Genomic DNA, 23,488 nt, shown 5'->3' with positions numbered 1-23,488 from the left:
TCGCTTACATAGGCCCCTCCCACTAATTTTGCCAGCCAATTACAATGTCACGTCACCCCTGCGATCATGCGTAACTAATTCGGAGGGGATTTATCCCCCAAAAATCATGTTTTTGCGACAAACGGTTACATTTCTCGCATTTGCGGCGCCCCCTATGGATTAAAATGGAATTGCTTTTGGAACTTGGTTCACCCCTGCGATCATGCGTAACTAATTCGGAGGGGATTTATCCCCCAAAAATCATGTTTTTGCGACGAACGGTTACATTTCTCGCATTTGCGGCGCCCCCTATGGATTAAAATGGAATTGCTTTTGGAACTTGGTTGATTGAACCACCCGCGACATGTGATTCAAATTTGGGATGGATCGGACATTCCGTTCGTGATTTATGGCATTTTTTGTAAAATAGGCCCCTCCTACTATCTTCGGACGACGATTACGGCCGAACGATACGCACTACCAAAATTCTGCAATTGTGCCGATTTTTGTGAGATTTGGACAAAATCTGTAGAAGGAGGAGCCAAAAGTGTGTTTTGGAGAAAATTCAAATTTGCAGGATTTTTTTTCCTGGCGAAAATGGGCGTGGAAATGCCAAGGAATCCATGGAAAAGGAAAATTTGATTTTATGACTTACGGTTCAAGAGTTATAGGGGAAAACGTAAAGTGGGCTGTTATAGCGCCACCATGAGGCTGACTGATGTAATTCCTTTTCAATTAATTTTCATAATTATTATGAACCTCCCCCCAAGTCTTGTAAATATGGCGCTTACGGTCTCCAAGGGAAAAAAGTACTTACATTTAGTCTTCGATTTCCCCATTATAAGTCTATGGAGAACTAATTAATTAATATCAATTAAACTATACAACGGATCTCTTAGCAATGAGCAAGCACACGATTCCCGATGAAGCCGGTCGATTTGACATATGGCTTGAGTGTGTGCGGCAAAAGCTGTGGGAGGAGTAGTGCGGCAAAGTATCCTCATTTACAATAACAATAGTCTGGTTGCCCTGTTAGGGCAACCGCACTAATGAGGAGAGATGCGGCCTGCACTACGCGGACATCTCCATGCAGGCGCGCGGTGCACACCGCTCTTTACCAAACTAATTTGGCATACGGTTTACGGGTGCTTTTAGAATCCACTATGCGCCTTCCAAAATGTGTGTGACCAAAATAGCAATTTAGCGGAAAGCGTGCCAGCATGCCCATGACCACACCTCCGGTGTCGGCAAAAAAGATAGCGGGTGATGCTGGACCAAAATACCATTAAGGGGCAGAGTAAGCTCCTATACTCTATACTTCGGGCGGCGGGTGCATTGCGGGTTGCGTCGCGGGAAACGGCGGCGACGAAATTGGAGCCCTTACTCACTTACTCACTTAAGTTTTAATCAACAGTTTCGACTTAGAAGTGGTACATGGCTTCAGATTGTTTGTGAGGAGGAGGTGGCAATGATAATTTGTTCTCCGTCTTTGTTTGTGCATTACCCGCTGGTGAAAGAGCCTTGATGTTTGCATATCTAACTGAATGTAGAAACATGTAAATATTTTCTACCAGACATTTGGAGTGAAGCTACATGCAGTGAAGGTCTCTAAAGCACATGGCTGTCTAAATGAGTGGTTATTGACAGACCTTTGGTGTCGCCAGAATCGCGCCTTCTTTGAATCGCTGGTACTCGAGCAAATGTGATCCTCTCTGATGCTTCTATTTGAACTTATTTTGATGTCCCTGAGCATTAAGGGAAGTGACAGCTTACAAATAAATCCATAATTATCACATCTGAAAGCCGCCATCCTAAACTTTATTTGCATACCCAACACTAGGAGGGATGCGGGTATTAAACCCGGAGGGTCTCCCAGACTGGCAAAGTCGCAGCTGTCATCTCGTCAGCCTTCGGGTCCCTCTCAGATGCATGGCAGGAAAAGGGGGTAGACAGACTGTGGTGAGACAATACGGCTCTGTTAAAAAGAGCAGCAAATGGGCACGACTGGCTAAGGTTCAGAGCAACACAAAAAGAAACTGAAGGACAAGATTGTTCCCATTGTGTTTCCACTGTGTATTTCCCCACAGAGCAAGGTCTGCCAAGGCCCCGCGGGCTTCATTTCACCCCTTCAAAACCCAACATATTTCTTTGAGTGTCCTGAAGATAGGAACACAATGACTGCCTGTAGAATTTCATCTTAATTCTACCTGGGAACACAAAAGACTAATCATGGCCATCACAAAAGCACTGTTCTGGCAGCCCAGTGTGTGATAGGGCAGGCTCCGGCAGCATAAAGGCCTGGCCCTCCAGAGAGCCGCGGATCTGGAAGAGGCAGTCTAGCAGGCGGGAGAATAGACCAGACCCAAGATTATATCTGCTCCGCCGTATAGGGAGAACACTAGCCTATAGGACCAGACATCCATCAGAAGAGGTCAGGACCCGGACCGAAGCAATAGAACATTAATAATTTTCAAACACATGATGAGAAAAAAAGTTATGTGATCGAGGAGTGTGTTCCATGGTGTGTGAGTGCTGTTGATATTAATAATGCTTTGATGTTTCTTTGCTGATTTCTGATTTATAGATGTACAGTTGGACACCCACAATGCTTTAAAATGAAGTTGTTGATGATATTACCGGAGTGCAAACGCAGGGTGATTCAGAGGAGGTTTTCCACACACTTGATTTATTTATATGTCCCCCTTCCCTACTTCCTCCATATCTTATGTGAAGCCTGCATTCTATGAAAGTGGGGAAGGATAATCAAAATGGCTAACCCTCTCTACCGCCAGGCGGAAAGACGCTCACTCTACCTCCACAACAGCCTTTTCCTCTCTGTGGCTCAGTACAGTCACTAGTCTCCCCAAAAGGTACAGCTAAAGCTCATCTAATTGGTCGCTGGGCTTTAATTAGCTCGTCTCATTTGCATGGCTGAGATTAGGAATTCAAATAGGGTGGAGTGATGGCTGACATTTCCCCCTTATACCTCCCCTCTTGCCAGAATCCCTCCTGATTCATCTCATCTTCATTTCCCAAGATCCTGTTTTTAAAGTTTTATTTAGGGTGTCATTTATTTAGCAAGGGATTATTTATTTAGTGCATCAAGTCATTCCAGAATGAATATTTATATATTTGTGGGGGCTTTAAATATTTACATCGTCTCTCCACTTCTGGTTTTCGGGAGCCACTGTAATGAGTGCTGTTGTCGGATGTTGAGGAGAATAACAAGACTGATTTCAAAGTGAAGGAGTCCTTTGAATATATTTCTAACTTAATTGCTGTGTGTGAATCTATTATCAGGGTTGATGCTCTGATCACAGATTAATTGGAGGTATATTATCATGGAGAGACTTGACTTTGGCAGTGCCCCGTTATACGCATACACACCGGTGTTGAACCCCGAAAATAACTGAGCTACAAGCTCACAATGATCGCGCCTTTGCCACGATGTAGATCGGCTATTTTCATTATGCCGGTAAATCAGGCATTATGTTATGGTTCGCTGAGCTTATGATACTCATTTGAATGGTAATGAATGAGTCATGTCAAGGGCACGCTGGGCACAATACACTGTAGAGGGCGTTGCTGAAATTTGGCGGAAGTAGCAGGATTTTGGCGGAAGTACCGCTCAAGGAAATTACTTTGACGCTTTACAAATCTGTTTACATTCTCCGTGAATGAAACAAGTGTTGTGATTGGTCAAAACAAATATCGTATCGGGGGGTTATACATCTGACGGATGTTCCTGACCGATACTTCCGGCTATGCACTCTCTGCCTTGCCTTGTGACCAGGCTTTTCTCTTCGCAGATGAGTAAGGGCCGATTCATACTCCTATTTTAGAGCCGAATAAAAGTCGGTTCGGCGCTGTAGAGCCTACAATGTGACGTCATTTGAGGTTCGGGGGGGCGGGTACCGTCCTAAAGTCGGCTCTTCGGTGCTACTGAAAATTTCTGACGAGCCGAAATCATTTCGGCACTACAGCGCCGAAACAGCGGTAAAATAGGAGTATGAATCGGCCCTAAGGCTGGGACCGAAGCTATGTCAAGGGTGGCGAGTGGAAACACTTGTGATGCTGTGACCTGCTGTCTGACGCTCTAATGCACTAACATTAATGCACTCCTACTTGACTAAATTCCATTAATCCTCAAAGAAGCTTAGCCTCCTTGTGCCCTCTGTCTCTCTTTCTGCATCTTGTTTATTTTTTTATTTTTTACACAGACACCATTGTGTAACGGTGCCTTGTTAAAGGATCATTAACACAGCATCCCCGGGACTTGAGCACCGATCTTCACTCCACCGAACGGCCGTCTGGTGCTGCAGAGTCCCGAGGAATAGCAGTGGTCTTACCAGGCCTGTGGAGGCATGCAGACAATCACCACTATGTTGCCACGCGTCGGGCCTTCAGAAAAGACTTATTAACAGCAGCTGCAGGCGGTAGGAGAGAACACAGAGGCAGGCAGCGTGACTGTGGAAGCAGGGAACGCCTTTCCATATAGACCCCCACCCCACCCCAACCCCCCCAGCCCCCCATCCCCAGATCCTAATGACTAACCAGAATGAGGAGTAGAGAGGAGGAAGAGCCTGATTTGTTCTGCATGCTAAATATGGCCTGTAATCTTTATTCCTCTGAGTGCCTTATTAAAAGTGAAAGGAAGATGAAATCCCACCAGCCGGCCCATCCTTTCTGCTGTTTATTAGAGGGGCTTTTCCTCTGTTAATATTGAGGTTATGGTAACCTTAGTGGTGATAGATGCATCTTGTGACTTCAGGTAATAATAGCAATGATGGATTCCCAGCTGAACCCTGGAGGTGTAATCTAGCAGGATGGAAAAGATAAAGTGGCAGCCGGCGTCTCAGAGATACACAGAGAGGCAGATCCCATCCAACAGTGCTGTTTATCATCCGCCAGACAACAGGGCCTTGTCACAATTTATGATGTTTCCCCTCGTCTCTAATTCATCACTCATTAACTACTCTTTTCTCCTCTGAATTCATCTCTATTTGTAAGTTTGTCGGTATAAGGATAGGCCCAAACAATATAAATTATAATGGACTTTCTTTCTTTCGTTCGTTCGTTCGTTCATTGCGTTCTTTCTTTCTTTCTTTCTTTCTTTCTTTCTTTCTTTCTTTCTTTCTTTCTTTCTTTCTTTCTGATGTGAAAATGTATCTGACCTGCACCTGACATGCATCAAGTGATGTTTTAGCCACATTACTAATAAAAGTTTACACACACACACACACACACACACACACGCACCCACACCCACACACTCACACACACACACACACACACACACACACACACACACACACACACACACACACACACACACACACACACACACACACACACACACACACACAGCTTTAAAATATAGCATCGAAGAGAAGCCATAACGAAGTATAGTAGTTTGTATTCGCAGTGAGACTTAATAATATCGAATATTTTCCTCTGCAGAAGTAATTTATTTAGTCCACTGCAATGCGTGAGGGTGGCATAGCTTTGAACTTAAAATGTGTCTTTCAATATTTAGAATCTATAATATTTGGTATATGGATAAAGCATATGAAAATAATTTTTTAGAAAATCTACCCAGCAGTGTCCTATTTTTTTTCTTTCCTGAATACTTCTCTGCATCGTCCTTTCTATGGCTCCGAAATTATTCCCATTTGTGAATTTTCTACCATTGCATAAAAACAACCAAAATAGATAACCACAAACAAGAGAGAATATGATCAGCATATTTTATCTGCCCATGTTTGCGTTATGCTGCCTCTCTTAGACCACTAATGAAACTCAAAGACAAGTGGAGCCCTAGATACCATTTCTTTTCTCCCCCAAACCCCACACCTTTCCTCCTGTTGTCGAGCTGTACTAGGTGGCACAGCTATTATTCCATTAGCAGGTAATTAATGGCACTCATTTGTGTAACTGTTATTAAGCCCTTTGAAGGATTGTTTGTGTTCAGATGAAATGAAACACATCCCAGAAGCCATCCATTGTGGCAGATAGATTAAAAGAGCAATAAGGCCCTTTGAAAAATGTTATTTTATCAGCAGTAATTTTTCACTGTACCTCAGGGGCAGCGATGACAGGAAAACACTGCAGTCCTCCTTCATGTTGATGTCCTTTTTTTAGTCAAACTATCAGGGGAGTACACTAAGTGTGATTTATTCATCCCTTGACCAGTAAAAGGTGTCAGCCAGGTGAAAATGGATGCTGGAAGTGTATTGACAGGAGAAATGGCTGTGCAGTTGTCCTGCTCAGTCACAGACCGTGCAGAGAAGTGGGGGGGGACGTGTCCTGTGCTGGAGACGTCTAGCTCACATGTGTCTGCTTTCTAGGAGGTGGTAATTCTTTTCCTTCTTCTTACACTCTCAATCCACTGCACAGTGTGCCTAGTTCTAATTCTTCTCAGTGATTTGCAGTACACATTTGCTACTGTAAAAAAAATATTATTACCCCCTTCTGTTGCAGCTAGAGAGTTCTGAGTTATCCCACGGACAATTTAAATGTCTCTCTTTCTCATTCAAGCTACTCTCCGCCTTCACTTTCTGTATGATATAATGATTTTTGGTTCATTTCTTGGCCGTGGCTCGCTGCTATCCTGGAGCGCATTGGGTAAATCTCAGACGGGGATCTTATTCCCCACATGAGCAGATCAAATCTTCTCTTTTGTTCATAGCTTCTATCTGGCACTGTAGGGTAAGAGAGAGGATTTTCCATATTGAGGAAATGCAGGGAGAGCGCTGCAAAAAAATATTAATAATCCGGAGCGTACATTTAACTTTTAGAGTGTAAAATTGGACCCGTAAGGGTCTCTCAGAGTTAAATGATTGCTCAGATTTATTTTTTCTTCTTTTTTTTTTGGTGAGGGAATCAAAAGCGCTTGTGTCTTGTGAACAAACACCCAGCCTCTCCAAAGGAGAAACTGTGTAACACCAGCATGTGGCTCTCTACGACTCCAGCTGGAACAGAGGGAGAGCATCTCTTTGGGATTTATATTTAGCATTTGCTATGCTACTTATAAAATATTTCATAAATAATGTGAATATATTAGGCAGAGAGAGACAGAGAGAGAGTGAGAGAGAGAGAGAGAACAGCGTCGCGAGTTATTCTATATGCACTGCCATAGCAACAAGATGTTCCGCCTTTATCTGTTTAGGGCCCATGATTCTTAAACTGTTCATTGCCCACGTTTCCTTTTTTAATCAGGGAGGGTTTGGGATCCCCTGCAGCAGGGATCTAGATAAAAGGATTAACTCTGCCTCTACTAGTTAACCACGTTTACATTTTTGCCAGGCAGGCCCTCAAAATGAAAATAGATGGATTTTCAATGCCTCCTTCAGTGTTGTTTAATCACGTCTCATGATGTTTCATATGGCAAAAGGCCTTACTAAAGTGTTTACTAAACTTATTTTTGATTGATATAATTACAATTAATTTGTGTGTGTGTGTGTGTGTGTGTGTGTGTGTGTGTGTGTGTGTGTGTGTGTGTGTGTGTGTGTGTGTGTGTGTGTGTGTGTGTGTGTGTGTGTGTGTGTGTGTGTGTGCGCGCGCGTGCGTGTGTACTGTATGTGTGTTTCAGTGTCAGTATACAAATATTTTATTTTGGGGGGTTTTAAGCAAACAATTTGGCTTCATTGGGCAGATACAATATAGTTTATATTTAATCAATGACATGTTTCTCAATATTATACTTATTTGAAATATGATTTATTTGAAATATGAAGCACAAATTGTGAGTTTTGAAATTTGTTTTGTACATTGTGTGTGTGTCATCCCTCAATATTGTGAAATCCAGTCAGCTAGGCTATTCTTCCTTCTAAAATGAATACATTTTTCATTCTAAAAATAAAACTGGCTGTAAACGTATTTAAATAAATTTTAATTTGAGTTCAGTAATTGGAAGAGAACGCTTCTTTGAAAAAACAAAAAACAAAACAGAATTATATTTAAATACGTGCTGTCTGCTTGTTCGCTTGTGGTTTCCGTCGTCGAGTGACACCTAAACACACAGTAAACCTTGACTAAGTTGCTGGCTAGGAGCAGATAAGAATCTTTCTTGCGGAGGACCGCCAGATGTCTTCATTAGTGGTCGAATCCAGAGGGCCACGTATGAATCTGACAGCATTAAGCGGGCCACTGCTGCATCACTGCTTTGGGGTACACTGTAGAATCTTAGAGTGTTAATATAACTCCCGAGTGTACATATGGAACCAAAGGCACCCGTAAGTGTCCATTTGGTTCCATTTGTACACTCCTACAAATGGATAAATTTACACTGAGGATTTTACTGTGTATATCGCACTGAGAGAGCAGAGAGAGAAGAACTGCCTCCTTTGTCACTGCTGTTAGCATTAGCCAGAGATTTGCATATATTTCTCTTGGAAGCATTAAAGGAATAAAAAAAAAAAAGACTAATTCACTATTGAATGTCTCCCCTTTCAAGATTAAAAGAGTCCCATTAGAAATGTATGAGTGCTCATGTAGTTTTTATTTCATTTTTCTGTCACTGTCCCCTCTTCTATTGTTGAAGGCTTTGATTATCCGCCAGGTTCGGAGAGCGGGGGGAAAAAAACAGAAATTCAATGGAAAATAAAGAAAGAAAAGTATTATCCAGTATTCCTTGCTTGTTGTAAATGACACTCTCTTTTCATAGCAGTACTGTAGTTCTTTTTCCTCTGGTTAGCTCGATGTAGAACTTGCATATGTATGTTTCTGAAGAAAAGGGGAAATCTTGTTTTTTGTACACAATACAATTCCTGAGCGTTAATTTGACTCTGAAACGGATTCAGGATGTCTATGTTGGGAGGGAAAACGCTATAATGGCCTACTCGTTTTTAATGAAAATTGACATAACTAGTCTTTATGTTGCAAGTGTTGACAAGATCAATTGCATGAGAGGACACCCACAGACAGACAGGATATAATATAGTTTAGTGCGTCATTGCAAATTTTCTATTTTGGGGAGGGGGGAACTTAATTGAGCACATTGTCTCAAATACCTTTTTTTAAATGTTAACATTTTGGGGGATTTTAACTTCATTTACTTTCCTCCATGCTCTGCTCAGTATACTTAGCAGAGAGGCGGCCTGTTTCAGCCATGCTGACTCTGACAGACACCTGGCAGAGAGCATGTGAGCAACACTCCCGCTGGAAGTGCCCACAATGCTTATCACTCTGACCTGAATTCTGTGACGATGGACAATTTTACAAACAGCTGGAGATCAATCAGAGCCCACTTGAAATATGCCACCTGCAACTTTTACATTAGGAGACACGCTGTTCAAAATGGAGCTTTTTTTCTCTTGTGTTTGTGATTATTTTGCAGGTAAATTTGGTCTCCTCATGGGGCCCACAAGTGCCAAATGAAACATCCCCCCCCTCCTATTGCCACCTCCGCTCTCCCAGGGCTGTGGTAGCCGCATGCAGGGAAGAGGGAAGATTTAGTTTAAGTTCAATAAGTCTGGGGATGCAGCCGTGAGCAGAAGGATAAGAGTGTTTATATTTAAAATATCCTAATCCCAGCACCACCACTGCCCCCTGTAAAAAGTGTTAATTTGCAGGTCCATTTGGTTTCATTTGTGCACTCACAGAGTTGCCAATGGATAAGTGAACACTGAGGACTTTCCTCTGTGTTGGTAGTCCACATGCATGTACCGTACAGTATAGGCCAATTGTGTCAATTTACAATCCTTTTTTTTTAATGGATGATGAAAGATCATTATAATGTAGTACAGCAAGCCTTTGGCACATTGGAGGCAGACACCACTGTTCATGCGATGCGACCTTGCAGCTGCTGGGTTTTTAGTTTTACTTTTTTTACTCACACCTGGACCCAGTCCTGTCGGCGTCCTACCTGTCCCTGGGTTTAGTCTGGAGTCACAGCATTCCCAGCAGGTGTCAGTGTTACATAGTCACGAGAAAACCGCCGCTACCACGATAAAGATAGACAACTCTCCCGAGTATCTACTACTGTGTCTTAAAGCTACAGGTAACTTGGCAGTATACTTCAGTATGTGTGCTCTGCTACCAGCATAATGGAGAACAGGGGAAGCTCAATACAAAGTCAGCTATTCCACAGGTTGAATTGATATGCATTCCGCAGTCTGCATTTAAACCAGCCTTGTTAAATCACCTTGTTGCTTCACAATTATATTTTTCGGTAAATGTGATATTTTGTGTGTGACTTGCCTGTTTGTTTGTACTTTGTTTCTACAATTGTTCTTGTTTAGTCTATTGAGTTTAAGGTTAGTCCCCTAAAATTATTGTGTGTGAGGCCAGACGCTTGTCAAGAACAAGAAAATAAATGTGCTTAAAGGGTCTTGTCCAGAATGCCAATGGTATGAAAAAAGAACCCCAGCAATTAACAATAGTGTTCCTTTATATGTCTGTGGTAGAACTGCAAACATTTCCTTTTGGCCGCATGCCACCTCTTGGTGGTCTTAACTGAACTCTGCTCCATGTGCCGGATGTGAAAGGATAACAATTGTCGGAATGAAAATGCAGCCGCGAGATGGGCCGGGCCGTGAGACGGGCCGGGCCGTGAGATGGGCCGGGCCGTGAGATGCACCGGGCTGGGTTGCGCGATGCTGTCTGAGCACTCAGCGTGGTTTCATGCGAGAACCCAGAAAGCTCGCCCTCCCCCATCTGGTGAGCAGAATGTCAGTTCTCTAGAGTAATGTTAGACACGAGGTCAGCAGAACACCACCGACTCGCTACATATGCTTCACAAACTGTTGCTGTTGGTCAGGAGGAACATACATTATAATCCAGATTAAGCCGGATAATTAGCTTGTTGTGAGCCATTAATTCTGTCAGGTGAAGGGGGGAAGAGGGGGGGAATAAATAATGTGGCCGCGTCTTGTGACACGCCGGTAAAAAATGGGCATCTCTCCAACAGCTCATTTCAACTCCTCTAATTGGCCTCATTGTAGATGAAAAATTAAATGGTCGGCCCGGCTATTAATGCTGACTTTTATGGATTGGATGCTGTTGTACTTAATATACCAGCTCAGTTGTCCCTTTTATTCTTCGGCAATGTTCTGTCCGCCTGTGATGTATTGCGCGAGCAGCGAGCCCACTGGTACACAATGGGGTTTCAGTCTGCATGTGAGGCTCTCTGGCACGGGTCCAGACTGGGAGCGAGAATGGCCCAAGCAGTGTTGTCAGAGGCTTTTCCGAGTTCCTTTGCTTATAGCCCTCAATAGGGGACGGATACCGGGTGTCAATAGGCTGTGCGACTCACTCTTATTCTTACTCTTCTGGTTTCCTCTTCTTCTTGTTAATGTTATTAACCACTTAAACCCTCTATTCTTGGTAAAACTTTTCGATCTACACTAAGGGCTCCATTTTCGTCACCGCTATACCCCTTATCCCTAAACTTCTTTGCCTTTTTTTTTTACTATTTTGAAAAACATTTTTGAATAGTTCAACTAGCCAATCTACATTGTCATGCTGTGAGCTTGTAGATTGACCATTTTAACTATTCAAAAATGTTTTGCAAAATAGTAAAACAAGGCAAAGAAGTTTAGGGATAAGGGGTTTAGCGGTGACGAAAATGGAGCCCTAAATGTCTTCGCTACAAATAGCATATCTACAAGCTCACAATGCATCACAGCGTGATGTGGTGTGAGTGAGCGGCAGCTATTTTTGCCAAAATGTTCCCCCCAGAATAATCATGCTCGGGTTCAAGTGGTTAAGAAACAAACTGAATGTAATTTCAACATACAGTTGGGTGCCACAGATATTGTCCCTTATCATTTGACCCATTTAGGCCTGACCTCAAAACTTTTAAAAATCCTGAAAAGATCCTTCTACATTTTCACGATTTTTCAAAAATAGCAGACCTACAATCTCGTAGCGCGTCACTCGGTGGCGCGCTATAAGCTTGTAGATCTGCTATTTTTCAATAGCTAAATTATAACATAATGTTTAAAACACCAAAAGGGGTTCCCACCCAAAATGGGTTAACTGTCCTTTTGCGCAGATCACGCAAAACTCAGCAAAAAGAAAAGGACAATATCAATGGCCTCCAACTGTAGGGTTTTGCCGTGCATTGTGTGTGTGGCTTGGTGTGTGTGTGGTGTGTGTGGCTTGGTGCTGGGCTTTCTGTTGTGCTGGAGGAGCCATACATATAGCCCCGTGGGAGAGCCAGCAGCCAGGGCTCTCTCCTGGAGAAGGACCCCCCTCCCCTCCCCTCCCCCATCAGCACCCGCCACTGTGGTGGTGGTGATGGAGGTGGAGGAGGAGTAGGGTGGGGATGGTGGCTCTTTTCTGCCTCGTGGGAAGACATTGGCCAGGGACCATAACGCCTGCAGCCGCCTAGCGAAGCCCCTTAAAATATTCATCACATAACTTTTCTCAGTGACTATATGTTTTTAGCAGATGGTAACATTTTGTGACTGGAGAACAAAGTTGTAAAAGGAATGATTTTTGCTCGTTGCTATGGGAACAGAGATGGATGAAGATGTTTCATGGTTCACTGGTTTCCTCCACTCAGCTTACTGTGTGTGTGTGTGTGTGTGTGTGTGTGTGTGTGTGTGTGTGTGTGTGTGTGTGTGTGTGTGTGTGTGTGTGTGTGTGTGTGTGTGTGTGTGTGTGTGTGTGTGTGTGTGTGCACACGCTGTGAATGGTGGTGGATAGATGAATGCATATTACGTACAGTATGTGATGAAGTGTTTATGCGTATATTGAATTCTTAACAGATTTCTACTGTCACCTCGTTTCTCTGAAGGATATTTTAGTGTTAAGATGCTCAGTGAAAGGTCAGCATGGCTCCGAAAGCGGATCATTTTCAAATACACTGTTACAAGGAGAATGAAGTTCCCAGTCCTATAGAAATGACACAAGCGCTCATCAAAAGCTCCATTCAAGAGCGTGATTTATTTTGCTCTGTGATGGTGAAGTGCGGCTCATTTCACAGCATATTAGCCGACTGTCTAAATGGCGACGATTCAGTCACATGGCTTCCCATTTTCGCATGTCACTTGAAAGGGAGGATCTGTCGATAAATGCAACAATAACTCTGGCCCAAGTTATCATGTGCGTGCGTGCGTGAGTGCGTGCGTGCGTGCGTGCGTGCGTGCGTGCGTGCGTGTACGAGCGTGTGCGCCTTAGAGCTGCGGTTCCAAATGAGTATTCTCTCATTGGAGGGGAGCTAATTAGATTGTGTGAGTTGCATGATATGGGGTCTTGAACATAAAAGACTCGCTTTTGAGATGAGCAAGGAGTTTCCTACACTCCAGACAGTGCTGATAGCAGCCCACTACTTTAACCACTCACAAAAAATCTGATTCTAATTGGGTGTCTGATTTTAGTAACTTGTTCAGCAATTTAAGCAAATTGCTTTTTGAAATGTGACAATTTCACTGATCTTAAGAATCTCATTTCTCACTCTCTGCTCTCCAGTGAGAATGGCCTCTTCTCAGGCCTCATCAGGCAGTAATTGAAAGGTCCTTCTTTGCTTGTAAACCACTGACCCATCAGAATTTATCATGCAGCACATTTATAAAACACGAGCGGCTCGGTACTCCGGGTCAACAAGAGGCCAAGAAACGAAAGGAGTGAAATGTCAGTTTATTTCCAGCCTGCTAATTGGTTAACCAGTTGAACCTTGTAGCAACTATTCGGGGGTAGGGAGAGACATCCACTGAAGATAGTGATTGGCTGTTTTCTCCAGTCAACTACCTATTAGTATCCTAGAGGGTTTAAGTGGTTAAACTGTTCTTGTTAATGTCAAGTTAGGTGCCTTCCTCATGCTGTGCTAGGTTCACAGCATCAACACAGAACACACACACATTCACAAATGTAGTTAACAGAGAGGACACCTGCAGCCTTTTATATAAGACAAAATATCCACACGAGCGTGCGTGAGTGGTGAAGTGTAGTTTAATAGGATGGTTTTATTCATCAGCCTGATGTCTCTGTGCTCTCGTCCACCGCGAAGCTGCCTTGAGGGACAGTGAACGATTCCGACCACTCAGCCTCATTATGGAATCATATTAATATTTATAGGGCTGGAATTGAGGAATAAAGGGGATAATTGATAGCATCAAAATGAAAGTGTTTGAACTCTATCGTATTATTTATATAATTTATAATAGAGCTGCAATTACACGTGCCAAAATGCACCTTACATTTTTTAATTTTCTTCCAAATATTTTGTGACACTGTGCAGATGAAGCCACTGACATTTTGTTGGAAAAGGCAGACACAATTAGCGACACAATTCTTGTGTGCGTGAGCGCGTGCCATTATGCATGTGGGTGAATCTGTAGGCATGTTTGTGTATGTGCATATACAAGTACACGCGCCTGCATGCATGTGTGTGTGCGTGCAAGTGTTGGTGTATGTGGTAATCAGCTGATTAGACTGTATGGAAGCAGCAAAGTGACATGTAAGCATAAATGAGTCTGCAGGCAAGTAGACTGTGAATGATAATGATGTTCAGGAGTGCTACTTAGCATAACATAAGGGACCACTGCCTATGCTCATGGCATTCTTTAGCATGTAGTCAGTGGACTACGTTATACAGTAGCACTAATTAGACATTACCACATTTAGCCACCGGCTCTACGAAATCACCGTTGTGGCTCCTTTCTGGATGTGGTGCCTGGTTTAGCTGGAGCGTTGCATCAGCCAGTGGTGGGGATGAATGCTAACTAAAAGCTGTTCTGCTAGCAGCATATGGAGACACAGCCGTGCACGTGCATTACAGCCTGTTATTGGATTGTTGCATGGAGATTGATAATCATGGAACAAAGGGACTAGGAGGATTTTTTTTCTTTTTGGTCGGCTTAATGAAAGAGCTCCCAATAAAGGCTTCCTAGATAGACCATGAAAGATGCCAGCAAATAGACAGATTGTAAACAGATGCCAGCACACCTGTAGCACCACTTTTGTGTGTGTGTGTGTGTGTGTGTGTGTGTGTGTGTGTGTGTGTGTGTGTGTGTGTGTGTGTGTGTGTGTGTGTGTGTGTGTGTGTGTGTGCATGCGTGCGTGTGTGTGCATGCGTGCGTGCGTGTGTGCGTGCGTGCGTGCGTGCGTGCGTGTGTAGGGAGGTAAATATCTCTGAAATGCAGGAATATCGAGCTGAAAAGGGCCCCAGTTCCAAGACCTGCCAGAAAGTAACATTGGTAGTGTGGTAATGATGAAATATGACCACGCTATTGCGGAATGAATGGAAAGTTCGGGTGGTTTGCAGAACCATTCAATCACTCTGATTAAGATTGTGGTTGCACCTGGCACTAACCATCCAGCATACTGTTTAAAGATTGTAAGTTTTATTCTAGTGAAACATATCAGCCTAGGCCTATACATATACAGTAAATACTGCATGAAACATAGGCTACATAATAGCCTCCACATTAAAGCAGCTATTAGTGTGGATTTCTTAGTTTAGTGATGTTTTCTCGTCTTCTTATGCAATTTTACTGTATAGTCGTACATAAACGAGTAGAGCTTCATTGTACATTATGTGAAGCTGTATGATGTACAGTATCATGGCATCAAATTCCTCATTGAAGTACACTTTGACTGCGGTTCACAGATCAGCTGTAAGAACAAGATGTGAGACCAACCACTAACCACATTTTGGGCGGGAACCCCTTTTGGTGATAGCATTATGTTATGCTTTAGCTATTGAAAAATAGCAGATCTACAAGCTCATAGCGCGCCACCGAGTGGCGTGCTACGAGCTTGTAGGTCTGCTATTTTTGAAAAATCGAAGAACCACTGACATAGAAACATAGCTTTTTCAGAAAACTGTCAGGATGTAGAAGACATTTTTAGAATCTGATCTCAGGTCAGAATGGGTTAAGCCCTATATTGTTCATCACGTGACATCTGCACGTGACAAAGGTCTGGGTACCACCATGTCGGTGTAGTGCAGTTAGTTCTGTGTAGACTACACAGAAAACCTGAAGAAACTAACGGACAATACTTTTGACCAGCCAACGCTACCAAACAGTGTTTTTATTGCAACGATCTTTGGAAACATTTTTTGAAAACCACTCTGCGGTTATCTGAGGACAGTGTCTGAGTGAGGAACTCTAGATATGTAATTAAGGAACACCATAAATGAAAGATACAATGCAATGTTTATCGCCAGGCTTCTGGGGGGTGAGGGGCAGCTAGGGGTAATGCTAATGCACTGACTGCAGCCAGTGAATTTTTCTCAAGGAGTGCCAGTAGTGTTGGTATAAATAGATAGCCAATTTGTAAAACCGTGCGGCTGAACATAAGCATCTTGGGCCACTCTAATTGGTCAATTTCCCGCCTGTATTGAGTGCCTAGATTGATTTATTGCCTTTTTTAAAAGGCTGTGGGGACCCGGGGAACAGCTGTGCCAGCCGTCCGCGGTGCTGGAACTGTTGTGAAAACAATGGGCTGAGTGCTAGGCGTCGGACAGCAGTCATGGTAGCGAGCGGCAAGTAGAGTGGAGCGGAGCTGCATGGCAGACAGCTGGCAAAGACAGCGTCTTCTGTCTGACACCACTGGAGATGCAGGATTTATTTCAGCAAACACTGCTGAGTGGAGAAACCCTGCCCCGACGGAGATGACACTCTCACACTCACACACACACACACACACACACACACACACACACACACACACACACACACACACACACACACACACACACACACACACACACACACACACACACACACACACACACACACACACACACACAAGCATTTGCTTGATTGCTACACTGCCATGATCATATGAGGACCTGTGTGATTAGAATAGATATATGTTTCAGCATCCACCTGGTGTGGGGTGGGTTCAGTGAGAGCAGATGAAACTATTCAGACTCTCGGGACTTGAGTGATGGCTCCCCAACCGTGGCCTTATCTTGGCCAAATCTAGCTCATTGTAGGCAATGGTAGTGATTTACTCTCCTCTCTTGGCTCTGGCTAAAACAATTCCATCACAGACGTTATTTGGAATAATGTTTCAATCTACTTGTGCACATGTGTCCCGTCTGGGGTTTCATGTGCTTGTTTTACCATTTCCTACCATTGTGCTTTCCAGACGCTTCAGACAACGTTACGTGGACTGCGATTGTCATTCATATGCAATTAGTGTTTCCGGTGCAAAGAATCCAGTGAAGTTCCATTTGTGGACGTGCAGCTATGACCACAATCGTCCCTAAATTTGACTTATGGCCTTGACCAGATCAGTGAGTCATGCATAGACATGGTGATGGAACCACTAATGTAAAGTATCTGGGCTGTGTAAGACACTGGTTCTCATCATGGGGATCAGGGACCCCCAGATGTCCTTGAAGTAGATCCAGGGGAAGCAGCTAAATTACTGATAGGTATGAAACAGACCTTCACAGCGCCCATTTGGTTCCATTTGTACAGTCAAATGTTATTATTACTGAGGATTTATTTTACTGGGTATATTGAGGTCCCAGAGAAAAACATTGTATCAAATGGGGGTCCGTGGTCTAATGGATGTCAAACTGTCTTTTCACTCACATCCTAAATAGAGGAAATGTTTATTAACATTTTGGTCCTGGACCTTCCTCCAAGTGGTATAGTACCACAAATATACAGTACAGAATTTTTTGATTAGAGCCAATGTGGAAATTTGAGTACTTTAGGTTTGAGCCATGCAAGAGACTCGTACTAGGGAGTTGGATGCTTGAGTGGTTGAGGGCCTAAGCTTTGCCAGCAGCAGCGAGTGTGGCACAAAAGAGTAGCAGAGGTCCAGTTCAAGAGGGAGCCTTATTTAAATGGACCGCCTTGTTGTGAGAATGAGCTGTTATTGGTCTACAGAAAAGCATGGCTGATTAGAAACATGTAGTCAACATGATGATCATCCTGCTGTATGACTCCGATGTCCAGCATGAACTAATACGACGCTTTGTTTAAATCCTTAGTGTTAATTCACCGCTGAGTTAAATCAACACCAAAGCTTTTCATTTCTACTGTAGCACATGGCTGCGTTGCTTCTTCCTGCATCTTAGTCATCAGGTTCTTGTCTTGGTTTTTGTGACTTGTTTCCCTTTGGATGGCAACGTCTGAAATTTCCAGGCAGGCATTCACGATGCTAAATAAACCACATGCACTATTCATTCTGATATTCCGCTTGCTTTGTTTTGGAAGCGCTTATAATGCAGTCATTAAAAGACAACACTCTCTGTTGTTTGTTAAACACTCGAGGTGAAACATCTACTGTAAGCAGCCCTGCCCATCCGTTGACTCTGGCTTTCCGCACATGGGAGCTCTTGTGAAACTGCAAGAGCAGATAGCTGAGTGTCTCCTTTTTGAACTGCGATTCTTAGAAACCCCTGCATTTAGCGCTGGGGATTCAGGGGCTTGAGGCTTCCGCGGGCATTTGAATGCACATCTCGTGAGCCGTCCTCTAAAGGCAAAGGAAGAGAGGGAAGCAAGAGAGCCCATTTTTGTGAGATAGAGTAGAGGCAAGGAGAAGAGAGTGGGGAGAATGAAAATGGGGGAAAGGAAAGGGAGAGAGAGACAGAGCGGGAGGGAGAGAAATCACTCAGTCTTCATCTAGTACTTAACTTTAGGAAATATGAGTCTGGTTTGAAGATGAAAGAAACTTAATCTCAGAACTCTCTCTCTCGCTCTGTATTTCTCTCTCTCTCTCTCTCTCTCTCTCTCTCTCTCTCTCTCTCTCTCTCTCTCTCTCTCTCTCTCTCTCTCTCTCTCTCTCTCTCTCTCTACAGTATGTCCATTGGGACTGGCCCATTCCAGTACATTGGAGTGCATTATGTAATCCCCTCTGTCTCCGCACCCTGCAGTAACGCTTTAATTAGGGGAGGGGAGGGGAGGCATCATGGCATCCTATCTTGTCTTCACGTCATAAATGTTCACCCCAGCAATTCCTGCATGGTCTCTTCCCCCTCGCGTACATGATTGATATCTCTTGAATATCTGTTAGCAACTGCACACGCACGCACGCACGCACGCACGCACACACGCACGCACGCACGCACGCACGCATGCACGCACACAGAGTTAACAGAGGTAGACTGTTCATTGTCCCATATGGAGCCCCAGCCTTCTTCCTTTTCCTTTTGCAGTCTGCCTCTCCACTCCACCCATTCCCCACCCATTCCCCAGCCAGCCAGCCAGCCAGCCAGCCAACCATCTATCCATCCAGCCACCAATGCAGGCGTGCTCAGTCTGTCAACACTTCCACAGCACTCAAAGTGTCTGGATGGAAACAGGAAGAAGCATGCGGGTGTTGCCAGAACTGGCCCCAGAAATGTGTGTGTTGTGTGCACGTGGGTGCGTGCGTGTGGCATAATAGCAGCTATGATGTAACTCACTTATCGTGCCTCACTAAAGCCTTGCAGTTGAGCAGCTGAGTGTGTGTTTTAATGTCCACACACACCAACTTCTCTCTGGATGGTAAACAAAGAATAATATTTAGGTTTCATGTTTTTTTACACTGCAGGTTTACACTAGACACTGAGAGATTTCTCTGTTCACAGTGCACTATGTGGGGGAATATGAACCTCATTGTTTCATGCCTGTAAACTGCAGTACCATGGTCTTACTGTGTATAAGAGCAGATGTTTTAAGCTTGCATTCCTGAACCATTTAAGCAATTCAATTCAAATGAGCTTTAATGGCATGAGAAAACATATTGTACACTGTCAAAAAGAGTGTTAGAAGTTCAGAACGTAATAAAACACTATGATTTTTTGGGGGGAAGGTATTTACAGTTGGAGGTGTTAGTGGCATTGTGTTAAACCGAGCTATGTCACTTTGCAATGTTATACACATGTTGGTATACGTTCTATTGTAAGGGTTTAAGCTCTATACTGAATTGTAAGATGAATAGCGAAAATAACCAATTTACAAGCTCACAACAGGTTGCAATGCGGACACGCTGTGAGCTTGTACTTTGGCTACTAATTCAATTATTTACAAATGTGCCCAAAATAGCTTAATGTGGTTAAAAAAGCACGTCCTATATGAAGTCTTATCGCGTAGGCTTATACAGATCACCCCTCCCTACGTTTTTGATCTCAAGCATTGTTGATGATGAGATGAATAAACACACAGAGGTCTGAATGTTCTTGAATGCCCCTGTCCTCAGGAATAGATGGCCTGCCATTACACTCAGCATGGTGGTCCGTCACCAAATGCACGGAACGTAATGTCATCATTTTGTAAACTTACGTGACTTGAATTGTTAACGTGACTCCCTCCTCACTGTGAATTCCATGAAAGGAAGGCTGGTCTCCTGACTTGTTTATGTTGGTGCACACTATAGTGTTAGTGAGCCCTCCAGTGCTCTCCATACGAAGGGCTTATCAGTGAAAAGAGACGGCAGCCAGTGTGCCATGCACTCCAGGGCTGAAAGCTGCCTCTCCCAGGAAGCGCCACTGTCCTCCAGTCAGGATTCACTCCACTCCGGGTACGACCATAATGCACGTTTGTATGCTCCCACACACATGCACGCGTGTACGCACACATTTTACGCATGCAGGTGTTGTTCACACACCCATGCGTAGACTGTGCATGTACGTTTCACGTGGGGTTAACAGCACTGCCTTCAGTGCTCTTGCTATCCTGGAGGGCTGAATAGAATTAAACTGAATTTGATAATGACTTATTAAAAAGCTCTGGCTGAATAAATGAAGTGTGTTGTGTAGCTATTAAAGGACGAAAGCTATTATGTTAAGCGTTTTGATTTGTGAAGTGGGATGCGGCCTTGCTAATCCACAGACAGTTGGGGATGCTGGAGGGAGGAATCAAGCCATGCGTGTAATATGCGAACATTAGGTTGATGTACACAGGCGGCTGCTTCTGAGCAGGAAAAACAGGGATGATCGATGAACTCCAGGAGGGGAAAAGTGATGGATAAGAAATTATCTGCCTCACCCCGTGGAGCTTGATCAGATCAGAGACATGGCAACGTTACAGATCCCATTTGTAGAGGGATCCACATTGCATTGTTAAGAACTTATATTTATATTGCCTACACTAACAGCGGCGACAATCGCCCCCCAAATAATTCCCTATAGATTACTAGTGGAACGTTGAAGTAATTTTGTCTGGATGTGACTGGAGACAGGTGTGGTTGCATTGCGAGTCTGGCAGAGCAATAGCGATCCAGCATCTCCCCGCAGCCTTCTCTGGGCCCTGACTGCCAGAGTGGGTCTGAGACTGATAAATCACCCTGCCCCAGCCCTGCTCCTGTGTTTTCTTTTCAAATGTAGAATCGATGGATTTTTCCTTCATTTCATTGACCTGTGCATAATGGCGCTTTCACTCCGGCACCACTGGGATGGAGCCCAGCGCTGCAGACGTGCTTGCCCAGGCAAAGACAGGCGGCCTGGGCTTTGTGTTGCTTATTGTTCAGCCTGGAGAAATTAATGTGCTGTGAAATTAGCATTTTATCTGACTGCAGATACAGTAATGGAGGCAATTAGAGTGCAGGGGAGAAGCAGCGCTCGGGGTAGCGGCGAGGTAAGGGACAATCCTGGAGCTGAGGGAGCCCGGCGGAGAAGTGCACAGCCGGCCCCACAGATAACACAATCACCTCTGTCTGGCAAACAAGCGCTGTGTCTTACTCCAGTGTCTGTTGCTTAATAAAGAACACGTTGTTTTATGAAATGACACTGTTGTGTTCAGATTAGCAGACCAGGGGAGAAAAAAAAGAAGATTATGTGAATAGAAAGGGCAGTTTTTATTCATGCATTTGTGATTAGCTTCCTACGGTTCATTTTTACAGATTTCTTTTTTTTTTATTGTTGTCGTTAATTGCATTGTAGTTTGACATTCGGGGAGGATCGTATGAACGTGTCAACACAGGAGCATGGGGATGAAGTAATAAAATCGATGTGCGTTTTGAGCCGAGATCATTTCTCATCCGCAATTTTTTCAGATTGAATATGTTTACAGCTGTTGGGGCACCCTGTCAACTCTCTTTATCATCCCCCAGATTGAAATTGATCCCTCTGATTGCGAGCCACAGGCAGACACGCAGAGATGGACCTTATCAGATGTTGAGGAGCTGGCAGGGCGCAGGACGTTACATTGTCACCTGAAGCTTCATAGATCATTTATTTATTCTTCAAAAGCCTGAAGATGGTGTGGGGGAGATGCCAGCGTAATGCTATATGTTTAATTCTGTGAAGAAAAGCGATGATCACACAACTGCTGCCTGTGAGCTTTTGCCAGTCTGCTCAGATTGTACCCCTGCTGTACTGTATGCCCATACAGCGTTATTGGACACTCATAATGTTATTGCATTCCTGTGTTATAATGTTGTTATGCCGCTGTATATGCTTCCAAGCTATATAGCACATCCTGCCAGGGCTAAGAGTCAAATATTGACACAGCTTTATAGTTCCACCAAGAGAGTTCCTGCGAAGTTCACTGAACCTGAGAGGAGATGGACCTCTCCCTTTGATCGGTTGGTTGGTTGGTTGGTTTGGCATGGTCACACAGTCAAACGGGGTAAATGGAGTTTTCAGCCTCACCCAGCTGACTGCTGCCCAAGTGGTCAGACTTGAGCGTAGAGGGGGAGCAGTTAGGGGTTAAGTGTCTCGCTTAGGGAGAACTCGACATTTGCCAGGGCACAGAATCAAAGACTGAAGACCGGCAGGTCTACTCACAATTTGTGTCCAGAGGTGCATTTCGTAGCCAATGACACCTGATGGGAATATATAGTACACCTTCTATACCATAATTCAGTATGTGTAATTATGTCAAATGTATAAATTATCAATTATTTGTAACGCTAATAATATTTTTGTCAACATCATGGTCCAAGTGAAGTGGAATTTAAACAGAATGGCTTATTTATTTGTAAAATCTGCTGGGCTGAAACCATCCGCCCTCCCAGTCCTCCCCCCCTTCTCTGAGTAAAGACAGCATGACTTCTGCAGTTTGAGGATCACGCCCAATAAGAACATTATCCCATAGAGTGCACTGGGCTGGCAAGAGTCAGAGCTAATACCTCCTCCTATTCAATTCCACCGTCTCCAGGAGGGGAGGAGAGAGGGAGACCCTCGACAAATGATACTTCACGGCACCCGTGCAGCCAAAACCCCCACCACCTCATCCCTCATGAGGAACGCTACGGGATAGCCGGACGCCTGTATAATATCCTTATTCCCAAACGTGAGGGTGTAGTTCTTGTGTCGATCAGTGTCAACGTGCCGATGCTAAATAGGCTTGGGCTGTCTTTTTCCTTTGAGATGCAGCGTGCCTCTCTGTCTGTAGAGACAGTGGTAGTTGGCCCACAGGGTATTATCCATTCTGATTGGGAGGCTGTATTCTGCCTCTCTGAGGAGAGTGAGATAGATGGGGACATGCCACCGCGCTGAGGTATGTGTGTGATTAGAGAGGCAGCCCTGATACCTGTCACCGCCAGCATGTTTACTGCTCTAAATGACGCCAATCCAATGGCTGAGTGCCAGCAGTGCAGCAGAATGAATGAGAGGTCTCAAGCAGCCATTTACAATATCTTCAATGCGAGATTAGCCACATTCCACAGTGAT

This window comes from Electrona antarctica (assembly GCF_951216825.1).
Source record: "Electrona antarctica genome assembly, chromosome: 5".
Lineage (NCBI taxonomy): Eukaryota > Metazoa > Chordata > Actinopteri > Myctophiformes > Myctophidae > Electrona > Electrona antarctica.
This window is presented reverse-complemented; position numbering follows the sequence as displayed.